Genomic DNA, 24,642 nt, shown 5'->3' on the forward strand with positions numbered 1-24,642 from the left:
AAGAACACCCACCTGAATAAAGCAACTGAGTTGGAAGTGGCTTGTGTCTAGCCCACAGTCACCTCCAACAGCCTCTGCTCTGCTCCAGGGACTTTTCTAAGGACTTCATATTGGTCATCTTGTTTAATTCTTATGGTATCACTCTAAACTACATAAAATTTTTATCTCCCTTTTACTGCCAAGGAAACAGAGGCACAAAGGTTAATTAACTTGCCCAAATCCCACAGTTAGTAAGAAGCAAATTTTTCACCGAAACTTGAATCTGTCTATTCCCAAAGACCATTCCCTTAACCACCAAGCTTCGTTGCTGGAGAGTATTGCATGATTTGATAAGAAGTCAAACAAGCAGTACCAGAAATTTGTCCAGAAAACAGACTCTATTTTTAAAATTGGTTTTGTTTGCCAGGTATTTGTACTTTAAAATGGTGTTTCTTTATTAGGTTTGAATATTAATAACTAATCCACAAATACTGTACAGTTTCCTATTAAAAGATTCAAATAATACAGAATCAGAGTCAAATGTGAATTCTCCTCTACCATTTTTGTCCCCTCCTCCTGTGTAGATTACTTTCTATTTAAATTTATCTTTCAGGGTGCTGCAGTGAGAAAAGTAACTCTGCCCCAACTTGTTGTAGGTAGGATCCAGGGGATATATTTATTATCTCTGTATTTGCTTTCTTTATAAGTACACTGGAGCTTCTCTCTCACTTCCCTTCCAGGCTTAATCTTCTCTGAATTTCATTTCCTTCTTAACACATTGACTCAAGAATCCTGCAGGCAATAAATTATGCTCTAAAATAATAAGCACTTTCCTTCTATTTCATCTGCTGGTTCTCCTTTTCACAGTGAAGCTTGATGGGATGCGGCAGCAAAACAGTTGGTTTAAAAATGAGCTCCATTCCCCTATCCCATATTATCAATAGCCCCTTCCACATGAAAAGCTTAGAATGGGCATAGCCCAAATATCCCTAAAGAGTGGGATAGAAAGATCAAAGGTGATGGTGGAGTTATACAGAGAAGGTTGTGTTTAACAAATGAGCGAGTATGAGCCCTGAATCATTATAGTGATATTTTGTTTAACCTCCAGTACCTTAAAGCACTTAGAAATAAAAACCTAAAATTCTGGTGTTGTAACGCATACCAAACTCTGAAATCTGCTCTACAATAATTGCTGAGATGTACTTTGAAATTTATTGCTTTTATGCATATATGTTATTTAAAGAGAAGGAGGAGCATAACAGAGAAGATACGACTTAAAAAATGAGTATGACTGCAGAATCATTATATTGATATTTCTGGTGGTCTCCAGTGTTTTGGAGCAGCTAGAAGAAAAAAACAAAAAACAGTGAAATGATAACTATACCAAACTTTAAAATCTGTTCTATAACTACTTGTTAAAATGTACTTGGAAATTTATTGCTTTTCTGTATATATGTCATATTTCATGGTAAAAAAAAAAAAGACTATGACAGGCTTTTCATAAAGGTGGTGTCAAAAGCAAAGAAGGAAGTCTCTACCCTTCTGTCATGGTCAGGTTCATGTGTCAACTTGGCCAAGTGGTGGTACCTGTTTGTTTGGTTGGGCAAGTGCTGGCTGTCTGTTGCCATGAGGACATTTCATAGAATTAAATCATGATCATGTCAGCTGCATCCACAGCTGATTCCATTTGTAATCAGTGAAAGGGGAGTGTCTTCTGCAATGAGTAATGCTTAATCTAATTACTTGAAGCCTTTTAAGGAAGATTCAGAAGACAGTTTTCTTCCTGCTTTAGCTGGCGAGCCTCTCCTATGCAGACCCTCCATCGGAATTGTCAGCTTCGCCTCCTGCCCTGCAGATTTTGGACTCTGCATTCCCATGGTCACATGAGACACTTTTATTAATTTTCTATTTGTGAGTGTTTCCTGTTGATTCTGTTTCTCTAGAGAGCCCTAACTAATACATCTTGATACCAGGAGTGGTTCTTAAGAAGCAGAATCTTAAAAATGGGTTTTTATGAATGGTTTTCTATTCTGACTGGACTCAAAGGCACTAAGGACTCTGATTCTCATAATCAGAATGACACTCCCAATCCATGGAGTGAGTAGGCAAAAGAGATAGTCAAAATATCACCATTCAATTCTCCTAATGCTTTGCTTATATGAAGCCAGGGTCTGGGGGATAACATTTTTGTCACCTTTACAAAGTTTGGTGGAAATAAGAGGTATAGAGATGTTGGCTTGTTGTTGTTAGATACACTGGCTACATTAAGGAGTGAAAGGGATGGGCTGAAGACTTCAAACAAGAAGCTTAAGTGCCGTCTGACAGATGTAGAACTTTCTGTGAGTATCCTGAAGGAAAATCTTATTTCTTATAGCTGTAGATTTGAGAGCTCTGAAAATTAGACTCAGAATCTAATTGTTAGCGTAGCAACTTTGCAACGTAAACTGAAATCTCAATGTTGGATGGTGTCTGCCATTAAAGTGAGGGCATTGATTGGAAAGGAATGGGACCCTGAGAAATGGGATGGTGACATATGGATTGATAATGATGTCAGAGGTGAGGTTGAAACCCTAGGTCATGCAGAGTCTTCTCTAGATAACCCTGTAATTCTTTGCCCTGAGGACATAACTGCCCCACCTCCAACCTGCCTTGAGGAGTTGGCCACCCAACCTCTTCCTGAAGGGATTAGCCCTAGAGTGATTAATACTGTTTCATCAAATGAAACTGTAAATGAAAGCCCTGAAGCAAATGGAAGATATTTCTAATTCTTTTCATGACCCACCCCACCACCCCTCATTTCTTCCAGACCTATATCTAGACTAAAGTCCCAACAGGCCCCTAAAGGTGAGATACAAAGTATCACACATGAAGAGGTACGTTATACTCCAAAAGAATTGTGTGAGTTTTCCAATTTATATAAACAGAAATCAGGGGAATATGTGCGGCAATGGATTTAAAGAGTGTGGGATAATGGTGGGAAGAATATAAGGCTGGATCAGGCTGCATTTATTGGTATGGGCCCACTAAGCAGAGATTCTGCATTCAATGTTATAGCTCGAGGGGTTCAGAAAGGTATTAACAGTTTGTTTGGATGGTTGGTTGAAACATGGATCAAAAGGTGACCAATAATATCTGAGGTTGAAATGACAGAACTTCCCTGGTATAATGTAGATGAGGGGATCCAGAGGCTTAGAGAGATTGGAATGTTAGAGTGGATTTATCATGCAAAGCCTGCTGTTACACCCCAGGAATGTCTGGAGGATGCACCTTTTACCAGAACAGTGCGAAATAAATTTGTGAGACTAGCACCATCATCCCTGAAGAGCTCTGTGGTTGCACTTCTCTGTAGGTCAGATATTACTGTAGGAACTGCTGTCACTGAGCAAGAATCCTTAAACACAATGGGGATGATGGGATCCTGAGTTGGCAGAAGCCAGGTGGCAGCACTTAATCACCAAAGACAGGGTAGACGTGGCTGTTATAGTAGACATCAAATTCAAAGCAGGCATCAAAATTATATGACTCGCAGAGATTTGTGGTGTTAGCTAGTAAATCATGGGGTACCTAGAAACAATAGAAAGGCAGTCTACTAAATAACTGTTTGAGCTGTACAAACAAAAGAGTTCTAGATCAAGTGAACAGAAGTCTAACCTGAATTACAAAAACACAGAGTCATGACCCCTTAATCAATTTCCAGACTTGAAATAGTTTTCAAACCCAGAGCCCCTCAAATGAAGGGGAGGCCAGGTCCCTTAGGAGGGGAACCCTGTTACACTGCTTCAAATTTATACTGTTAATCTTTCTCCAAGCCTTCCCCAAGGAGACCAATGGCCATTTACCAGGGTAACTGTGCATTGGAGAAAAGGAAATGATCAAATATTTTGGGGATTATTAGACACTGGTTCAGAAGTGACATTAATTCCAGGGGACCCAAAACATCACTCTGGTCCACCAGTCAGAGTGGGGGCTTATGGATGGCAGGTGATCAATGGAGTTTTAGCTCAGGTCCATCTCAGAGTGGGTCCAGTGGGCCCCTGGACCCATTCTGTAGTTATTTTTCCAGTTCCAGAATGAATAATTGATATAGACATGTTGAGCAACTGGCAAAATCCCCACATTGGCTCTCTAACTTGTTCAGTGAGGGCTAATATGGTGGGTAAGGCCAAGTGGTAGCCACTAGAATTGCCCCTACCAAGCAAAATAGTAAATCAGAAGTAATACTGGATTCCTGGAGGGATTGCAGAGATTACTGCCACTCTTGAGGACTTGAAGGATGCAGGGGTGGTGGTACCCACCACATCCCCATTCAACTCTCTTATTTGGCCTGTGCAGAAAACAGATGTGTCTTGGAAGATGACAGTGGATTATCATAAACTCAACCACATGGTAACTCTAATTGCAGTTGCTGTTCCAGATGTGGTATCATTGCTTGAGCAAATCAATACATCCCCTGGTACCTGGTATGCAGCTATTGATATGGCAAATGCTTTTTTCTCAATAGCTATTAGTTAGGACCACCAGAAATAATTTGCTTTCAGCTGGCAAGGTGAAGAATATACTTTCACTGTCCTATCTCAGGGGTATATCACCTCTCCAGCCCTATGTCATAATCTTATCTCAGGGGCCTTGAACAATTCTCCCTCCCACAAGACATCACACCGGTCCATTTTATTGATATTATGTTATTGGACCTAATGAGCAAGAAGTAGCAACTACTCTACACCTACTGGTAAGGCATTTGCATGTCAGAGGATGGGAGATAAATCTAACAAAAATACAGGGGTCTTCCACCTCAGTGAAATTTTTCGATGTCCAGTGGTGTGGGACATGTCAAGATATCCCTTCCAAGTTGAAGGATAACTTGCTGCATCTGGCCCCTCCTGTGACCAAAAAAGAGACACAATGCCTAGTTGGTCTCTTTGGATTTTGGCAACAACATATTCCTCATTTAGGTGTGCTACTCCGGCCCATTTATCGAGTGACCAAAAAAGCTGCTAATTTTGAGTGGAGAACAACTCTGTGACAGGTCCAGGCTGCTGTACAAGCTGCTTTGCCACTTGGGCCATATGATCCAGCAGATCTAATGGTGCTGGAAGTGCCAGTGGCAAACAGAGATGTTCTTTGGAGCTTTTGGCAAGAGAATCACAATGCAAACCCATAGGATTTTGGAGCAAAGCCTTACCATCTACTGCAGATAAGTACTCCCGTTTTGAGAAACAACTTTTGGCCTGCTGCTGGGCTTAGTAGAGACTGAAAGCTTAACCATGGGCCATCAAGTTACCATGAGACCTGAGTTGCCTATCATAAGCTGGGTGTTGTTTAACCCACCAAGTCATAGAGCTGAGCGTGTGCAGCAGCACTCTATTGTAAAATGGAAATGGTATATACAAGATAGGGCCTGAGCTGGTCCTGAAGGCACAAGTAAGTTATATGAGGAAGTGGCCCAAATGCCCATGGTCTCCACTCCTGCCACATTACCTTCTCTTTCCCAGACCAGAGCTATGGCTTCTTGGGGAGTTCCTTACAGTGAACTGACTGAGGAAGGGAAAACTTGGGCCTGGTTTACAGATGGTTCAGCACGATATGCAGGTACCACCCGAAAGTGGACAGCTGTAGCACTACAACCACTTTCTGAAGTGTCCTTGAAGGACAGTGGTGAGGGGAAATCCTCCCAGTGGGCAGAACTTCGAGCAGTGCACCTGGTTGTTCATTTTGCTTGGAAGGAAAACTGGCTAGAAGGACTATTTTGTATACTGTTGCTAATGGTTTGGCTGGATGGTCAGGGACTTGGAAAGACCATAATTGGAAAATATGTGACAAAGAGGTCTGGGGAAGAAGTATGTGGATAGACCTTTCTGAGTGGGCTAAAAACATGAAGATATTTGTGTCTCATGTGAATGTACACCAGAGGGTGACTTCATCAGAAGAAGGTTTTAATAATCAAGTGGATAAGATGACCCATTCTGTGGAAACCAGTCAGCCTCTTTCCCCAGCAACTTCTGTCATTGCCCAATGGGCTCATGGTGGTAGGGGTGGAGGTTATGCATGGGCTCAGCAACATGGACTTGCACTTACCAAGGCTGACTTGGCTACAGCCACTACTGAGTGCCCAATCTGCCAGCAGCAGAGACCTAAATTCAGCCCCCAATATGGCACCATACCTGAGGTGACCATCCAGCTAATGGTGGCAAGTTGATTACATTGGACAACTCCCTTCATGGATGGGCAGTGATTTGTTCTAACTAGAATAGACACATACTCTGGATATGGTTTTGTTTTCCCTGAACACAATGCTTCTGCCAAAACTATCATCCGTGGGCTTACAGAACGCCTTATCCATCATCATGGTATACCACATTGCATTGCTTCTGATCAAGGAACACACTTCACAGCAAATGAAGTGCAGGGATGGGCACATGCTCATGGAATTCTCTGGTCTTCCCATGTTCCCCATCTTCCAGAAGCAACTGTATTGATAGAACGGTGGAATGGCCTTTTGAAAACTCAGTTATGGCACCAACCAGCTGGCAGTACCTTGAAAGGCTTGGGTAATGTTCTCCGGGAAACTGTATATGCTCTGAATCAGTGTCCATTGAACGGTGCTGTTTCTCCGATAGCCAGTATCCAGGGGTCCAGGAATCAAGGGGTGGAAATGGAGTGCACCACTCACTATTAGTGATCCTAGTGAGTGGAAAATTTTTGCTTCCTGTCCCTATGACCCTGAGCTCTGATGGTCTACAGGTTTTAGTTCCAAAAGGGGGGGTGCTTCCACCAGGAGAAACAACAATGATTCCATTGAACTGGAATCCAATACAGCCACCTGGTCACCTTGGGCTTCTCATGCTCCTGGATTAACAAGCCAAGAAGGGGATTGCATTGTTGTCTGGGGTGATTGATCCTGACTATCAGGGGGAAATAAGAGTGCAACTGCACAATGGAGGTAAAGAAGAGTTTTATTGGAATATAGGAGATCCCCTAGGGCATCTTTTAGTACTACCATGCCAATTAAAATCAATGGAAAACTGCAATAACCCAATCCAGACAGGTCTACCAATGGGTCTGAAACTTCAGTAATGAAGGGTTGTGTCACGCCACCAGCCAAAGAAACATGGCCAGCTGAAGTGCTTGCTGAGGGTAAAGGGAACATGGAATGGGTAGTGGAAGAAGGTAGTGATAAATATGAACTTCAACAACATGATCAGTTACAGAGACGAGGACTGCAATGCTATTTTGGTCATGTTATACTATTTAACTTGTAAAATATCAAGTTTAAGAATGAATATTACCCAAGGATTTGCACCCTATTCTGGAGAGATTCAATGTGTTTCCAGTTATATGCAGGACAGTTGAGTATTGTTAGGTGAAAGAAAAAATGTGTGTTTTATTGTTTTTTATTTAGAGATTAGGTATGGTTTAAGGTGTTATGTATAGCTGCCAAGTTGACTGGGGGTGGACTGTCATGGTCAGGTTCATGTGTCAACTTGGCCAGGTAGTGAGTGGTACCTGTTTGTTTGATTGGGCAAGTGCTGGCCTGTCTGTTGTGATACGGACATTTCATAGAATTAAATCATGATCATGTCAGCTGCATCCACAGCAGATTCCATGTGTAATCAGCCAAAGGGAAGTGTCTTCGGCAATGAGTTATGCTTAATCTGATCACTGGAAACCTTTTAAGTAGGATTCAGAAGAGACAGTTTTCTTCTTGCTTTGGCTGGTGATCCTCTCCTGTGGAGTTCGTCCAGACCCTCCATCGGAATCATCGGCTTCACAGCCTGCCCTGTGGATTTTGGACTCTGCGTTCCTGTGGTCATGAGAGATACTTTTACAAATTTTATATTTGCTAGTGTTCCTTGTTGATTCTGTTTCTCTAGAGAACCCTAACGAATACACCCTCCTAAAACTGAAGCCAAAACAAAGGCTTTGAAAGCCAGGAAGGCAGTACTGAAGGGCATCCACAGCCACAAAATAAAGAAGATCTGCACTTCGCCCACACTCCACTGGGCAAAGACCCTACCTCTCAGAAGACAGACCAAATATCCTTGGAAGGGCACCCCCAGGAGAAACAAATCTGACCACTATGCTATCATTGAGTTCCCTCTGACCACTGAACCAGCCATGGGGAAGACAGCAACACCCTTGTGATCATTGTGGGTGTCCAGGCCAGCAAGCACCAGACCAAACATGCTGTGAAGAAGGTCTATGACCTTGACATGGCCAAGGTCAACACTGTGATTAGGCCTGATGGAGAGATGAAGGCATATGTTCAACTGGCTCCTGACTGTGACGCTTTGGATATTGCCAACAAAGTTGGGATTATCCAAACTGAGTTCCCTGGAAATTTCTGAACATAAGTTTTGGGTTTTTTGCTTTGTTTTGTTTTGTTTTTTTGCATGGGCAGGCACTGGGAATCGAACCCAGGTCTCTGGCATGGCAGGCAAGAACTCTGGCCACTGAGTCACCTAATATAAAATATAAAAACCTAAATATAAGTTTTTTGACCATTAAAAGAAAAGATATGACAGAGGGATAGAAGGACTGAGAAGTGACTGCTAAAGGGCATGTGGTTTTTCTTTTTGGAGTAATGAAAATGCTTTAAGATTGATTGTGGTGATGAATGTACAACTCTGTGATTATACTAAAAGCCATTGATTGTACACCTTAGATGGATTGTATGGTATATGAATACATATCAATAAAACTGCTTCAAAAAAAAGAGAGCTCCAACCCTTAGGAGATGTGTTGTGTGTCAGAAAATGAAGTTAATCGGCATGCCAAGAAAGAGCTGGGAATAGGGTATAAGGCAGTTTTAGCTGGGAATAGGGTATAAGGCAGTTTTGCTACTTGCAAAATGCACAATCCATCCCTAAACACTAACAACAGCGTGTGATATTAGGATTTGAGGGTAATCAATGAAGCTGCTGCTATTTACTGATCATGACCAAATGTTAGTGTGGATGAAAGAAATAAAATACTTTGATTTCACAGGGCTCACAAGGAAAAAGATGCCTAATAATGAATATTATGCTTTGTGTTAAAGTGGTGACATGTCTAACAAGTGTTATAGGTCCTCACAGAGGGATATGTGTGGGGTGAGAATGCTGATCTTCAGGTAAGGCTTCCTAGAGAAGGTGATATTTTAAGGCTAAAATAGTTTATATGTGCTCAAAGCAGAACATTTAGGCAGTATAAAAAAGTAAAAGGAAAAAAATTACCTATTATTGCACCAAAGATAATTGTTATTAGTATTTTGGTTTATACTCTTCCGTTCTCTTATTATTGCATCATATATTCAAAAATGAAATCATATCATATGTGCTGTTCTGCAGCTTTTTAATATTTAGCAATATATTACATTTTACTATGTCAATAAATCTTCAAAAGCATGACGTTTTTACAAATGGAATTACTTTTTCCCATTATAAAAGTGTAAGCTTGCAAAAAAATCAGAGAATATATAAAACATTTTAAAGAAATAGAGAAAAAAGGATCTCATAATCCTACTACCCAGAAATTACTACCATTAATATTTGAATGTATATACTTTGATTTTTCCAAATCTGTGCGTGTATGTATGCATATAAAATATGCATAATGTATATTACTTTTCATTCCTGTGTAATATTTGATTACCATCTCCCATTCTCCCCTCCTGATAGTTGTTTTGCATCATGAAGGCAGTGACTGTTTCTGTATTTCCCCCACAGTGTTCCCAGCTCCTTGCACAGTACCTGGTACATAGTAGGCTTTTAGAATATGTTTATCAAATGAATGAATGAGTGCATGGTAGCTCAACTTGTGGTAGATCTTGAACTAGGAGATCATATGAGTGCTGCCTAATCACTGGAAAATGGACTATGGCCACCAAGTTATGGGGCTTTAATTATGTAACATGGTTAACATCAGTGCATTTTTTTGAAAAACCAAAGTAAAAAAGCAAACAAAACTCAAACCCATTTGCTGATATAACTATTAGGATTCACAGCAACTTAACCCAGCTCCTTCTATCAATGGCCCCATCTCTTTAGCTAGCTCTAGAAAGGTTGTTTATCTTAGTGCTGCTAAGGCAGTGCCATTTGGGTTGCTGGCATCAGCACGTATTTCTTGTTGAGTGTGGTGATTTGAGGAGAAAGGTGAGCAAAATTATCCACACAAAGGCCCCGTAGTGAATAAAAGTTATGTGACACTTCTTTGATGTGACCAGATGCTAAGATGACTGCTTATTTCACTCACATTCTTCTCCTTTGTTTAGTTTCTCCAGACCTGATTAAAGAACATTTGGGTAATATAAAATGTCTAGTTTCTCCTGACATAATTCAACCTGATTAAAGAAGTTGCAGTGAGAAATGTGTGTGGGCAGACTGTTAAATAGTTAAACCAATTTTATTATAGCTCCTTGCTGGAGCATAAGACTCTAGTGTACACTCTTAGTGACTTTTAAATACTCTCAACTCAAATGACCCAAATGGTAATTTGGATCTGGAGACTTAAAAACTTTCATACTGCTGGAAGAGTTACAGAGAAGTCAATTTAGAATTGTTGAATACTTGGATTGGAGAGGACCATGGACAGTAGCTAGTTCATTCTCCTTATTTTACAGATGAAGAAAACAGATGAAGGTCAGAAGGGACACCTGAATTATTCAAGATCCTATAGCAAGTTAGTGGTAAAGCTGTTAATTGAATGCAGGTATTCTGATTTCTAGTCTGATGTAATTTCTAACCACCTATTGTCAGAAACATGAAAACTTAAAACATTCAAGAACAACACTTTACCACCATTTGACTGCTTCATATTGAGAGAAAGAGAGAGAGAAAGAGAAAGAGAAAGGCAGAGAGAGCAAAAAGAAGGAGGTGAGAGAAAAAAAGAGGAAATGAGAGAAAATATGAAGAAAACAAATGAAAATGAGAACTTTTCTAATTCATTCATTCTTTGGGTTTCAGTTTTTATGGAACAAAATGGTATGTCACAAAGAGTGATTTAGAAAGTGATGCTCTCAAGAACTTCTCCAGCACACATTAAAAGGCTGAAGGGTTATAGTTTTAGAAAATAATTAGAAATGCTCTGGACATCAGTATTGGAAATTCACCCACTTTTATTTTTTTAATCTAAATGAATTTGGCAATGGAACTAAATTTTAGTCACAAGGAACAGTTATGCTGTCTTGCATAAACTGTGGCTAAATCACCTTTTATGAAGTGCTGCACATGCACAGAGAGAGGAGTTGAGCTGTGACACTGTGAAATATGCCACAGAATTAACTAAAGCTCTTAGTAGGTAAAGGAACCTAGGTGAAATGAAAAAGAAAATCCACAGTAAGTACAAACATGTTTTTGGAGAGAAAGAGAAGAAATTACATTAACTTATGTTATGTCTCTTGTAGTTTTTATTTTTCTTCTCATATTTACCCTTCCCTCCTATTATGCTTTTCAAGGTGGGGACTGCAATTATCATTAACCAGTTCTCCTGACCCCAGTCTCTTTACTCTCCAGTCCATCCTAAGTATTGTTTTCAAGGCTGCCTGCTTAAAATAACCCTTTCATTATTATAGTCTCTGGCGCAAAACATTCCAAGCTCAAATCAGTAACTATCAACTTTACAACTAGGAACAGCACACAGGGAACTTGTTAAAAATAAAAATTCCTAAAAATCCCCTCAAGAGAATCTGATTCCATACATCTGGGATGATGCCTAGGAATGATATATTTAACATATTCCCAGTGGATTCTGATGCAGGTATCTCAGGAAAAACACTGAGGAAAACAAAATGGTTCATCCTGTGAAGTCCAGCTCAGTAGCCAGATAAGTGCCTCTAATGATGGAAATTCAGATCTGTGGAAGGCCAAAGGGGGGAAGAGAGATTAGGGAAAGATTGATATCCATAACATCTATAGGAATTGGATACATTGGGCAACCATTAACTGTGGGAGAAAGGTATGCTAGCAATTTGTTGACTTGAGCCAGCTAGACATCTGGCTTAGTAGAAAGAGTTCTGGAGATGGGTCAGAATGGGCTAGCCAGTTAACTTGACGGAGCCTCAGTTTTTCCTCACCTGTATAGTGGGGATAATAATACTTCTTTTGCCTCCTCATTGAGTTATAGAGATCAACTGTGTAAAAGTTCTTTGAAAATTGGAAAATGTTGAATAATATAAGGTGGTATATATTTATTTATATTAATAGTCTGTCCTTTCCACCCTCTCATCTCTTCACCTTTACAAGGTGGCAAAAGGATCTTGCTCAGGCAAGTAAGTACAGTTAAACAGGTTAAGTCTGTTTAGACGACTGTGCTGACATTAATGCTGCTATAGCTATTTGCAGGAGGAAAGAAAAAAGTCATATAGCAGCTGACAGAATGCTTGTGATTACCCCATTGATTTGGATAGCTTGGAGATCTGCTGTAAGGTTGTACGCTAGAATTTTACTTCCTCTGTGAGTGTGAATTTGGCTGAGTTTAATAGTCAGAAAAGCTTAAGAAAGCCCATACTTGCTGAAACTCAAAAGCTAGTGAAGAGAACAAACAGCTTGTATAATTAGACCTTGCACAATTCCCTAAAAAATAAATCATGAAACATATACAAAATGTCTGTGAAGACTTCATGGTTAATCTGTCTAGTTTTCAATTTGGAGACTATGATCATTACTTATAGGAATTACAAGAACAAACTAGGCTTCTGGTTTGTTTATAAATTGATGCCCTCTCATGAAGTTTGGCATTTAACACTGTGGCCTTGGCCCTTCTCACAGCTGCCCAGCACTCACCCAGGACTGAGCTTGCTCTGTTCTGGCTACTTCCAGCTTAGTGACCTTAGGTAGCTTTATTGTGATTTTTTGATGAGCCAAAATGTTCTAAGCGTACTGAAAATTTTGGGGTTTCAAACATGTTTATACTTCCCTGTATTGGTTGTCCAAACAGGAAAATAAAATGTTTTCTCTTAAATAAATCTGTTGCTCTTCTCAGGTCCCTTGATCTCTTCAATAAAAATGAAAAAATTGTCAATTTTTTCCTTTACCATCCAGGTTTGCCATATCTGAATATTTTGACATATTTGCTTCAGGTCTTATATTATTTGGGGGGGGGGGTCACATGCATATGTCAATGTATTTTTTATTAAACAAGTTGTGAGTTTATAGAACAATCATGCATATAATACAGGATTTTCATATACCACCTTATTATTAGCACAATACATTGGTGTGGAACATTTATTACAATTGATTACAGCACATTTTTATAATTATACCATTAACTGTAATCTATGGTTTAACCTATGGCTCATGGTTTGTATAGTGCAGTTCCATGGATTATTTTTAAAATTTTCATTCTATTATCCTATATAAAACCTAACATTTTCTCTTTTAACCACATTCAGACATATATTTCAGTGCTGTTAATTATGTTCAGATTACCAAAACATTTCTACCTTTCCAAATTTGTACATTTTAATCCTAACTTCCCACCCCCATCCCCACTCCACCCCCTGGTAACTATATTTGAGATATTGTCTCTATGATTTTGCTTGTCTTAATTATGTTATATCGGGGAGTTCATACAATATTTGTCCTTTTGTGACTGGCATATTTCACTTAACATGATATTTTCAAGGTTCATCCACATTGTCATATGTATTAGAATGTCATCCCTTTTTAAGGCTAAGTAATATTCCATTATATGTATATACCACATTTTATTTAACCATTCATCAGTTTTTGGATACTTTGGTTGCTTCCATCTTTTATCAATTGTGAATAATACCATTTTGAACATTGTTGTGCAAATATCTGTTCGTGTCCCCATTTTCAGTTCTTTAGTATATATACCTAGTAGTGGAATTGCCAGGTCATATGGTAATTCTACACTTAACATTCCGACTAACCTCCAAACTGTCTTCCATAGCAGCTGCACCATTTTACATTGCCACCAGCAATGAATGAGTGTTCCTATTTCTCTACATCCTGTCCAACTCTTGGAATTTTCAATTTTTTGAATGGTTGCCATCCTAAAGGGTGAGAAATAGTATCTTATTGTGGTTTTTATTTACATTTCCCTAATGGCGAATTATTTTCACTATTTTTTCATGTATTTTCTGGCCATGTGCATATCTTCTTTGGAGAGATGTTTATTCAAGTCTCTTAGTTGGGTTATTTGCTTTTTTGTTGTTAAGTTGAAGGATTTCTTTATTTATTCTGGACATTAAAAACCTTTATCATATATTTTCTCCCATTGTGTAGGTTAGCATTTTACTTATATAGTAAAGTGAGACACGAAAGGTTTTTATTTGATAAGGTCCCATTGTCTATCTTTTTCTTTTGTTGCTTGTGCTTCAGGTGTAAAGTCTAAAATGCCATTGCCTAACACAAGGTCCTAAAGATAGTCCTTAAGTTTTCTTCTAGGAGTATGATACTTCTGGCTCTTATATTTAGGTCTTTGATCCATTTTGTGTTGATTTTTGTATGTGGTGTAAGTAGTGGCCCTCATTGCGCTTTTTTTTTCCTACAAATGCAGATCAAGTTTTCCCAGCACTGTTTGTTCAAGAGTCTATTTTTTCAGAATTGAGTGGTCCTGGCAATATTGTAAAAAAAAAATCAGTTGACAATAAATGTGAGGATTGATTTTTGAGCTCTCAATTCAGTTTCATTGATCTATACATCTGTCTTGTGTCAGTTCCATGCTGTTTTGCTAACTGCGGCTTTGTGGCATGTTTTACAATTAGGAAATGTGAGTCTTCCCACTTTATTCTTCTTTTAAATATGGCTTTGGCTGTCTGGGGCCCCTTACCCTTCTGTCTTATGATTGGCGTTTTCATTTCAGCAAAGTAGGCTGTTAGTGTTTTGATTAACAGAGCATTGAAACTTTAAATTCATTTGAGTAGGATTGATCTCTTAATGATATTTAGTCTTCCAATCCATGAACACATAAAGCTTTCCATTTTTTTTAGGTCATCTTTGTTTTTCTTTAAGCAAAGTTTTGTAGTTTTCTGTGTACAAGTTCTTTAAATCCTTGGTTAGATGTATTCCTAGATAATTTGAGTCTTTATGTGCTATTGTGAATGGAATTCTACTGATTGTTCATTGTTTTTGTACAGAAACCCTACTGAATTTGGGTGTTGATCTTGTACCTCGCCACTTTGATGAATTCATTTATTAGCTCTATAAGCTTTGTTGTGGATTTTTCATGATTCTCTCTATATAAGATGATGTCATCCACAAATAGGGAAAGTTTCACATCTTCCTTTCCAATTTGGTTGCTTTTTATTTATTTTTCTTGCATGATTGCTCTGGCAAGAACTTCTAGCACAATGTTATATAATAGTACTGACTGGTCATACTTGTCTTGTTCCTGATTTTAGAGGGAAAGCTTTCATTCTTTCACCACTCAGTAGGATGTTAGCTATGGGTTTTTCATATATATCCTTTATCATATTGAGGAATTTTCTTTCTATTTCTAGTATTCTAAGTATTTTCATCATGAAAGGGTGCTATATTTTGTCAAATGCCTTTTTTATATCAACTGAAGTGGTCATGTTGTTTTTTTCTTTCATTGTCCATTTATGTGGAGAATGACATGAATTGATTTTCTTATGTTGAATCACCCTTGCCTACCAGGATTAAATAGCACTTACTATGGTGCATAATTCTTTCAATGTTCTGTTAGTTTGCTAGTATTTTTGAGGTTTTTTGCATTTATACTAATAAGATTGGGCTGTGATTTTCTTTTCTCATGGTATCATTATGAGGATTTATTCTGAGAGCAGTGCTGGTCTCACAGACTGAATTAGGGAGTGTTCCATCCTGTTCAATTTTTTGAAGACATTGAGCATACTTGGAGTTGAGTTTCCTTGGACTGTTTGGTAAAATTGCCCTGTGAAGCCATCTAGTCCTGAATGTATTTTTATTGGGAGGTCTTTTATTTCTGAGTCAATCTCTTTAATAGTAATTGGTTTGTTGAGATATTATATTTCTTCTTGAGTCAGTTGGGTAGTTTGTATATTTCTAAGAATTTCTCCATTTCATCTAGGCTATCTAACTTACTGGCATACCATTGTCCAAAGAATCCTCTTATAGTCCTTTTTATTTCTGTAGGGTCAATAGTAATCTCCACATTTTCATTTTTTATTTTCGTTATTTGTATCCTCTGTACTTTTTTTTCTTTGTCAGTCTAGCTAAAGATTTGTCAGCATTAATCATCTTTTCAAAGAACCAATTTTTTGTTTTGTTGATACTTTATTTGTATTCTGTGTTTCATTTATCTCTGTTCTGATCATTTCTATATCCTTCCTTCAGTTCACTTTGGGTTTAGATTTGTCCTCTTTTCCTAGTCCTTCGAGTTTTGAGGTTAGAGCTCTACTTTTTTAAATGTAAGCATTTAGAACTATAAATTTGCCTCTCATCGCTACCTTTCTGATCTCATAAGTTTTGGTATGTGGTATTTTCATTTTCATTCACTTCAAGGTTTTCCTAATTTCACTACTGATTTCCTCTTATCCCATTGTTAGTTTGAGATGATGTTTCTCAATTTCCACATATTTGTCAATTTTCCATTTTTCCTTTTGTTATTGATTTCTGGCTTCATTCTATTGTGGTTAAAGAATGTATATTATATATTTCAATATTTTCTATTTTATTGAGACTTTTTTGTGGCCCAGCAAAAGGTCTGTGCTAAAAAATGATTCATATGTCTTCCAGATAAATGTATATTCTGTGGTTGTTAGGTGAAGTTGAATGAAATGTTTGATATGTCTTAATATGTCTATTAGGTATAGTTGGTTTTGAGTATCATTCAAGTCTTGGATTTTCTCATTAATCTTCTGACTAGATAGTCTATCCATTATTGAAAGTGGCATATTAAAGTCTCCTACTATTAATGCAGAACTGTCAATTTCTCCCTTCAATTCTGTCAGGATTTGCTGCATATATCTTGGGGCTCTGTTATTAGATGCGTGCATATTTATAATTGTGATATATTCTTATTAAATTGACCCCTTTATCTGTATAATAACTGTCTTTGTCTCTGATAACTGATTTTAACTTGAAGTCTATTTTATCTGATATTAGTATAATTCCCCCAATTGTCTTTTGGTTACTAGTGCATGGTATATATGTTTTCCATCCTGTCACTTTTAACCTACTTATGTCTTTGAATTTAAGATGAGTGTCTTATAGATAGCATATAGTTGTGTCATCTTTTTTATTCATGATGCCAAGCTCTGCCTTTGCCTGGGGAGTTTAATCCAGCTATTTAGGCTTTGCAAGTCTTAAACTGTTTTTGTCCCTCAATTCTTCCATTAAAGCCTACTTTCATATTTAATTGATTTTTTTGTGTTGTACCATATTGAGTGCCTTCTTTATTCTATCTGGATATATTCTTCATCTATTTTTCTTATGGTCACCATGGGGTCAAAATTTAACATCCTAAATCTATAATAAATGGTGCTGGTTTGAAGCTGATATGTACTCCAGAAAAGAACATGTTCTTTAAATTCATTCTTGGGGTATAGACTTATTGTGGGTGGGACCTTTTGATTAGGTTGTTTCAATTGAGTTGTGACCCACCCAGTTCAAGTTGGGACTTAATGCTTTAATGGAGTCCTTTATGAAAGGATAAAAGGCAGAAAAGTTCAGAGAGATCTCAGAGAGAAACACCTAGAGAGAAGCTTAGAGGAAAGCCCCTGGAGGAGCTGACAGAGCTACTGAAACCGGGAGCTAAAAGCAGCTAACCCCCAGAGCAAAAGACTAGCAGATGCCAGCCATGTGCCTTGCTATCTGACAGAGGAACCCTGGATGCCAGCAGCTTTCTTCAGAGAAGGTAACATCCTGTTGATCCTTAATTTGGACATTTTCATGGCCTTAGAACTGTAAATTTATAAACTAATAAATCCCCATTGTAAAAGCTAAGCTATTTCTGATATATTGCAGTCCAGCTGTTTTAGCAAACCAAAACACAAATGTATTTGGTTTGATACTAACACAACTTCAAAAACATACTATGTGCACTTTCCCTGTACATCTCCACCCCACCCACCTTTTTTCTACCTTTTACCAGTTATATCTTTGTACAATGTCTGTCCATAGATTTTTTTGCATTTGTATTTTAGTACCCGTAGAAAGTGGAGTTACATACCAAACAATACAATGTGCAATGGGCAATTATAGTTACCCAAATGGTTACCTTTACCAGAGGTCTTTATTTCTTTATGAAACTCTGAACTGCTGTCTAATGTCCCTTCCTTTTAGGCGGAGAATTCCCTTTAGTATTTCTTGTAGGGAAAGTAGTGGTGATGAACTCCCTCAGCTTTTGTTTTCTGGGAATGCCTTAAACTCTCCATCATTATTGAAAGGAAGTCTTGTTGGATATTAAATTTTTGGTTGGCATTTGTTTTTGGCTTTTTTTTTTTTCAGCACTTTAAGTACTTCAACCAACTCTTTCTTGCCTCCATGATTTATAATGAGAAATCAACATTCAGCCTGTTTGGGACTCTCTTGTACATAACATTGCTTTTCTCTTACAGCTGTCATTAACTTTTTCCTTGTCCTTGGTATTCAGTAGAGTGATTAATATATAACAGGATGTATATTTCTTCACGTTTATCCTGCTTTGTGTTCTCTTCACTTCTTGAATGTGCATAATCGCATCTCTTGCTGAGTTTGGAAAGTTTTCTGTTATTATTTCTTTGATTATTCCTTCTGCCCCTTCTTCTTTCCCCAGAATGCATATATTTGTGTTTTGTTGTTCCCCGATAGATGTCGTCGGTTATGTTAACTTTTAATAATTTTTTTCCTTCTCCTCAACCTGACTCATTTCAAGTATGTTGTTTTCACGTTCACTGATTCTTTCTTATGCCACCTCCAATCTGCTCTTGAAACTCTCCTAGGCATTTTTCATTTCAGTTATTGCAGTCTTCAACTCCAGCAGTTCTATCTGATTCCTTTAAAAACAATTCTATCTCTTTACTAAGACTCTCACATTGTTTTTCTGATATTCTTTGATTCTTTCTCTGTATTTTTCTTTATCTCAAGCATTTTTAACATCTTTTAAAAACATCTTTGGTATTTCCACAATCTATACTTCTTCTTTGGTTTTCTGTATATTTATCCTCTTCCTTTGGATGGGCCATCAATTCTTGTTTCTTTGTTTGTGTTGGTCTCTTTTATTACACACAGTACATTTCAATATTTTAAGATCTTAACTCTGGGACTTACTCCCTGAGATATCTGTTTCCTGATTTCCAAACCAGCTGGTGATAAGACAAAGATTTTCTTGAGCTTCAGCCCTCATTTCAGGAAGTATACCCGAAGCAAATACAGTGTGCCAGGTCCCCAATATATTTTCTTGGCCTGTGTATTTTAGCTTGTGCTTACTTTTTTGTAGATATACATACATGAATACATAAATATACATATGTGTGTGTGTGTATATATATATATAGTTTTTGAACAACAGAAATTTATTTTCTCACATTTCTGGAAACCAGAAGTCTAAAATCAAGGTGTCAGCAGGGCCACTTATTTTGGAGACTTTAGGAAGTAATCTGTTCTTTGTTTCCTTGTGCTTCTGGTAGCTTTTGGCATTCCATGATTTGTGACAAAATCACTGGTGTCTCTGCCTTTGTTGCTTACATTGCCTCCTCCTCTTCTGCCAGTCAAATTTCCCTTTGTCACACTCTTTTTATAAAAAGGCATTTTTATTGAGATATATTCACACACATACAATCCATCCAAAGTGTACAATCCACAGTATAATCACATAGTTTTATATTCATCAACACAGTTAGCTTTAGAACATTTATATTACCCCAAAAAGAAAAACCCCATACCGCTTATACTTCCTTATTATTGACACTTAGCATTAGTATGGTACCTTTGTTACAACTGATGAAAGAATATTAAAATATTACTGTTCTCAAGGTGCATCCATGAAATAAGTCAGATGCAAAAGGATAAATATTGCATGATCTCATTAATATGATCTAATTATAATAAGTAAATTCAAAGACTTAAAATCTAGAATTAAAATCTAGGTTACCACAAAATAAAATGAGGGTAGAGAATAGGGAACAGATGCTTAAGGTGTGCAAAATTTATAAGGATCCTGAATAGCCAAAATCACATTGATAAAAGGAGAACTAACCTGGAGGAGTCATACTCCTTGATTTTAGAAGTTTTTACTGTAATCAAAACAGCATAGTACTTACAGACATACAGAATGATGGAATCAAATTGAATCTTCAGAAATAAACCTTCATATCTATAGCCAATTGATTTTTAACAAGGTGTGAAGTGCATTCAACAAGGAAAAAATAGCAGCTTCATCAACTTGGATAGGAGAACTAAATAACCATATGCAAAAGAGTGAGGGTGGATTCTTATTTCAAACCATATACAGAAATTAACTCAAAATAGATCAAAAACTTAAATTTAAGAACTAAACAGTAAATCCCCTAAAACAAAACATAAGGAAGTTTCTTCAGAACACTGTGTTAGGCAAAGGTTTCTTATACTGTACATCAAAAGCATGAATGAAAACAGAAAAAATATAAATAAAAGACACTTCAAATTTGTAAACTTTGTGTATCAAAGGCCTTTACCAAGAAAATCAAAAGACAATCTACAGAATGGCAGAATATATTTGAAAACCACTTACCTGATAAGGGTTTGATATACAGAATGCATAAAGAAATCCTGTAACTCAACAACAGCAAAAGACAACCCAATTTTTAAAATAGTCTTGAATAAAGATTTTCCTATGAATATATGCAAATGGACAATAAACACATGGAAGGATGTTCAACATCATTAGCCATTAGGGGAATGCAAATCAAAACTAAAATGAGATACCATTTCATACACACCAAAATGGCTAGTATAAACTAATGGAAAAAAAACAGGTTTTGGAGAGGATGTGGAGAAATAAGAACACTGGTTCATTTTTGGTAGGACATGAAAATGTAGACACAGTAGAAAACATTTTGGTGATATTTCAAAGAGTTTAATATAGCATTACTATTTTATTGTGTAATTTCACTTTAAGTATATATCCAAAATAATTGAAAGCAAGGAATCAAACAAATATTTGCTCACCAATCTTCATTATTCATAATGGCCAAAAGTTGGAAGCAACACAAAATGCTCATCAACAAAAGAATAAACAAAATTGTGTATATATATAATGGAATATTATTTGGCCATAAAAAAAGAATGAAGTTCTGGTAAATGTGACAACGTGGATGAAGGCATCATGATGAGTGAAATAAGCCAGACACAAATGGGAAAATATTGTATCATCTCACTGATAAAAAATAATTGGAATAAGCAAGTTCGCAGACTCAGAAACCAGAATACAAGTTGCCAGTGGCCAGGTGGCAATAGGGAATGGGGACTTAATGCTTAACTGGTAGAGTTTTTGTTCGGGGTGATGGAAATATTTTGATGGTGATGGTAGCACAATATTTTGAATGCAATTAGTATTATTGGATTTTGCATTTGAATGTGGTTTAAGGGAGATATTTTAGTGGTTTATGTTAGTAGAATGATTTTAGAAACATAGGACTATACAACACAAATAAAGGACACTAATGTAAAATAGGGGCAACAGTTAATAGAATAAGCATAATAACTTTTCATTAATTGTAACAAAGGTACTACACTAGTACAAAGAGTTAATATTAGGGAAAACTGTGTGTGAGATGGGGTATATGAGAACTCTGTATTTTATGCATGATTTTTCTGTACACCTATAATTTCTCTAATAAAAAGTAAATAAATGAAAGAGAACAGATGAATTTGGAAGTAACTGATTTAAAGTAATTACATTACAGAGCTTTTGTCTTCAGAGATTTTTCTAAATTTGAGAATATAAAACTGCATCATCAGCATTCAAGGAAGCACTAATCAGTCTGTTCTCTATAGCTAGGAATCATTTATTTGGCTCATCCAGGAATAATATCAAATCATTAAGATACACTTTAAAAAAGAGAATCTGAAACATTGTATTTTGTTTCCCTTGAATAATCAATCTGACAAGAAACTGGGTAATGACCTGGATTCTGCAAATGGTGTTAGGGTACAAGTTATAAATCCCAAATAAGTATCAGTAGGCAGGAGTCTATACCTAGTGTATAACCGTTTTCCGCACATGAAGGAAGGTTAATAAAAGCAAAAATTTCAAGGTTGTCAAGAGACTTATTCACAAACTAATGATGCTTATATAATGTTGGTCAATAAGGCAAGACCTGTGTTTAAAATCTTGTGGCTCTTCTTGCAAAATACTGTCTGAGAAACCTACACTTCAAATAAACTAAAAAGGAAATTGGCAGAGGGAGAAGAAAGCATTTTTAAAGGACTCATCCTAGACATGATTCTAAGAATTTTTTTACACCTGGGTAATAAGAATAACATATAGTAAAGGATTTAAAGACGTCATGGAGAGCAATGATGAATAGTCCAAAGGCAAATGATATTTATGTAGTGCTCTATTTAATAAGAAAATATTATTCGGACCCAGACTAAGGTCTTCAATTTCAAGGCAACTGATCATTTTTTTCAAACTTTTTTTATTGTATAATATAAAATATACACAAAGCAAAGAAATAAAAAAGCAATAGTTTTCAAAGCACTCTTCAAATAATGGTTACAGGATAGATCCCAGAGTTTGACATGGGCTACCATATGATCCTCTCACATTTTTCCTTCTAGCTGCTCCAGAATATAGGAGGCTAGAGGGCTTAAATACTTTTTTATCATCACAATTGAGTTTTTTTCCTTCTTTTTTTGTGAACAATAACAAATACGCAAAACAGCCATAAATTTCCAAGCTCAGCACCACAATTAGTTGTAGAACATGTTTCAGACTGGCATAGATTACAAATTCACAATTTTAGGTTTTTACTTCTAGCTTCTCTAAAATACTGGAGACTAAAAGAAATATCAATTTAATGATTCAGCATTCATATTCATTTGTTAAGTCCTATCGCTCATGTATAATTCCACCATCACTTTTGATCTTTCTATAGCTCTCACTGGGGTTGTGGGCTATGGTAATTCTAAATTTCTGATATTGGAAGGGTCAGTCACTAATATGAGGTAGGGAGATGGAACTATCTGATGTTCTGGAGAGGCTGGGCTACGCATCAGGACTTACCTGGACCAGGGACCCATCTGGAGGTTGTAGGTTTCTGGCAAGTTACTCTAGTGCCTGGAATCCTTGTGGAATCTTATAAATTGCACTAGGTGTTCTTTAGGATTGGCTGGAATTGACCTGGTTGGGGGTTGGCAGGTTATAAAAGGTAGCAAGGTCTACCTGAAGCTTGTGTAAGAGCAACCTCCAGAGTAGCCTCTCAACTCTATTTGAACTCTCTCTCCCACTGATACTTTATTAATTACACTTCTTTTCCCCCATTTGATCAGGATGGAATTGTTGAACCACAGCAACTTTTTAAGCTGAGAGATTTTCTTGGAGTCATCCTCTCATGAGCACTAACAATAACTTTTAATTATAGGACTATAGGGAAATAGTATGGTAGCAGAGGATATCTGAGACTGGTCCTTTTGTTTAGAAACTATTTTGTACGTATTTTGCATAGAAACTATCTTATATGTGGAAACTGCATATAATTCTTTAAATCAATTTCTATCATGTAACAGTAAAATACTACATGATTAAATTGTGTATCAATCTGGAATACCTTCAGTTACAAGGAACAAAAAACGTGGTTATGATGGATTAAATAGTAAATTTATTTTCCTCAGATGAAGGGAAGTCCAGAGACTTGCAGATATTGGTTCTGGTTTAATTAGTTTCAGAGCCTCTGAATTCTCTTGGTATTTCTCTCAGGCATCCTGGTTAGCTCCTGCAGCTCCAACTATCATATCACGTTCAGCTTAAAGAAGTAAGAAGCAGAAGAGGTAGCACCATTGAGAAATTCAGCTCTAAACTAAAATCCTATATGAGATTGTTCAGGACTGACCATTGGCAAATACAAGACTTCACCTATTAAACCTCATGGAGAAGAGCTACCTTCCCCATACAAGCAGATTGCTGTTTTATAGAGGAAGTTGCAGCAAGAACTCAGGTACCCGTGAAATCAGCTTGGTCTATGCACTTTTCTTCAATCCTGGGTCCATAAAAAGAAAGGATCCTTTCTTTTTGGAACATTTGCAACTCCTCAGCAATAAAATGATTCCCCCTACCTGCAATGCATTCATCTGGACCTCATATCTTTTTATTTCATAGGCAAAAATGAAACACTTGGGAATGTTTTTAATCTTTTAATCTTTTGGTTGCATTGTCACAATACATAATAAAGGCTTGATTGATTTTTTAAGTTTGGCTCATTGTCCTAATTGACCACTTCAGCACCTAGTGGCTCAATTCATACATATGAAATACAAATCTTTCCAGAGGTATATATGTGGCCACTCTAAGTTGAATAATGTCGACAGAGACGTAGAAGTTGGTCAACCAAGCAGCAGTCCCTGACAAAATACGGAAAAGAGAAAAGTGTGGGTTAATATACAAGGAGAGGGTTTCATAAAGGTGATTAAACTTAAAACTGTGCTTTAGAAAACAGATAAGCTTTGGAGAAGAGAAGGCATGACAGATGGAATAAAGAAACTAAAGAAAGGTTCAGAAGAAGCCATGTGCTCATGGGACAGAGAAGGCATCCTCTCG

The 24,642-nt window shown here is 37.2% G+C and overlaps 1 long non-coding RNA gene and 1 pseudogene across 1 annotated transcript in view; both read left to right on the forward strand.

Annotated features, from left to right (window-relative positions):
- LOC143656907 (uncharacterized) overlaps nucleotides 1–24,642 on the forward strand; it is a 395,508-nt gene that overhangs the window by 49,256 nt on the left and 321,610 nt on the right. The window lies entirely within an intron of this gene.
- Nucleotides 7,867–8,324, forward strand: LOC143657706 (large ribosomal subunit protein uL23 pseudogene; annotated as a pseudogene).

This window comes from Tamandua tetradactyla, chromosome 15, assembly GCF_023851605.1.
Source record: "Tamandua tetradactyla isolate mTamTet1 chromosome 15, mTamTet1.pri, whole genome shotgun sequence".
Lineage (NCBI taxonomy): Eukaryota > Metazoa > Chordata > Mammalia > Pilosa > Myrmecophagidae > Tamandua > Tamandua tetradactyla.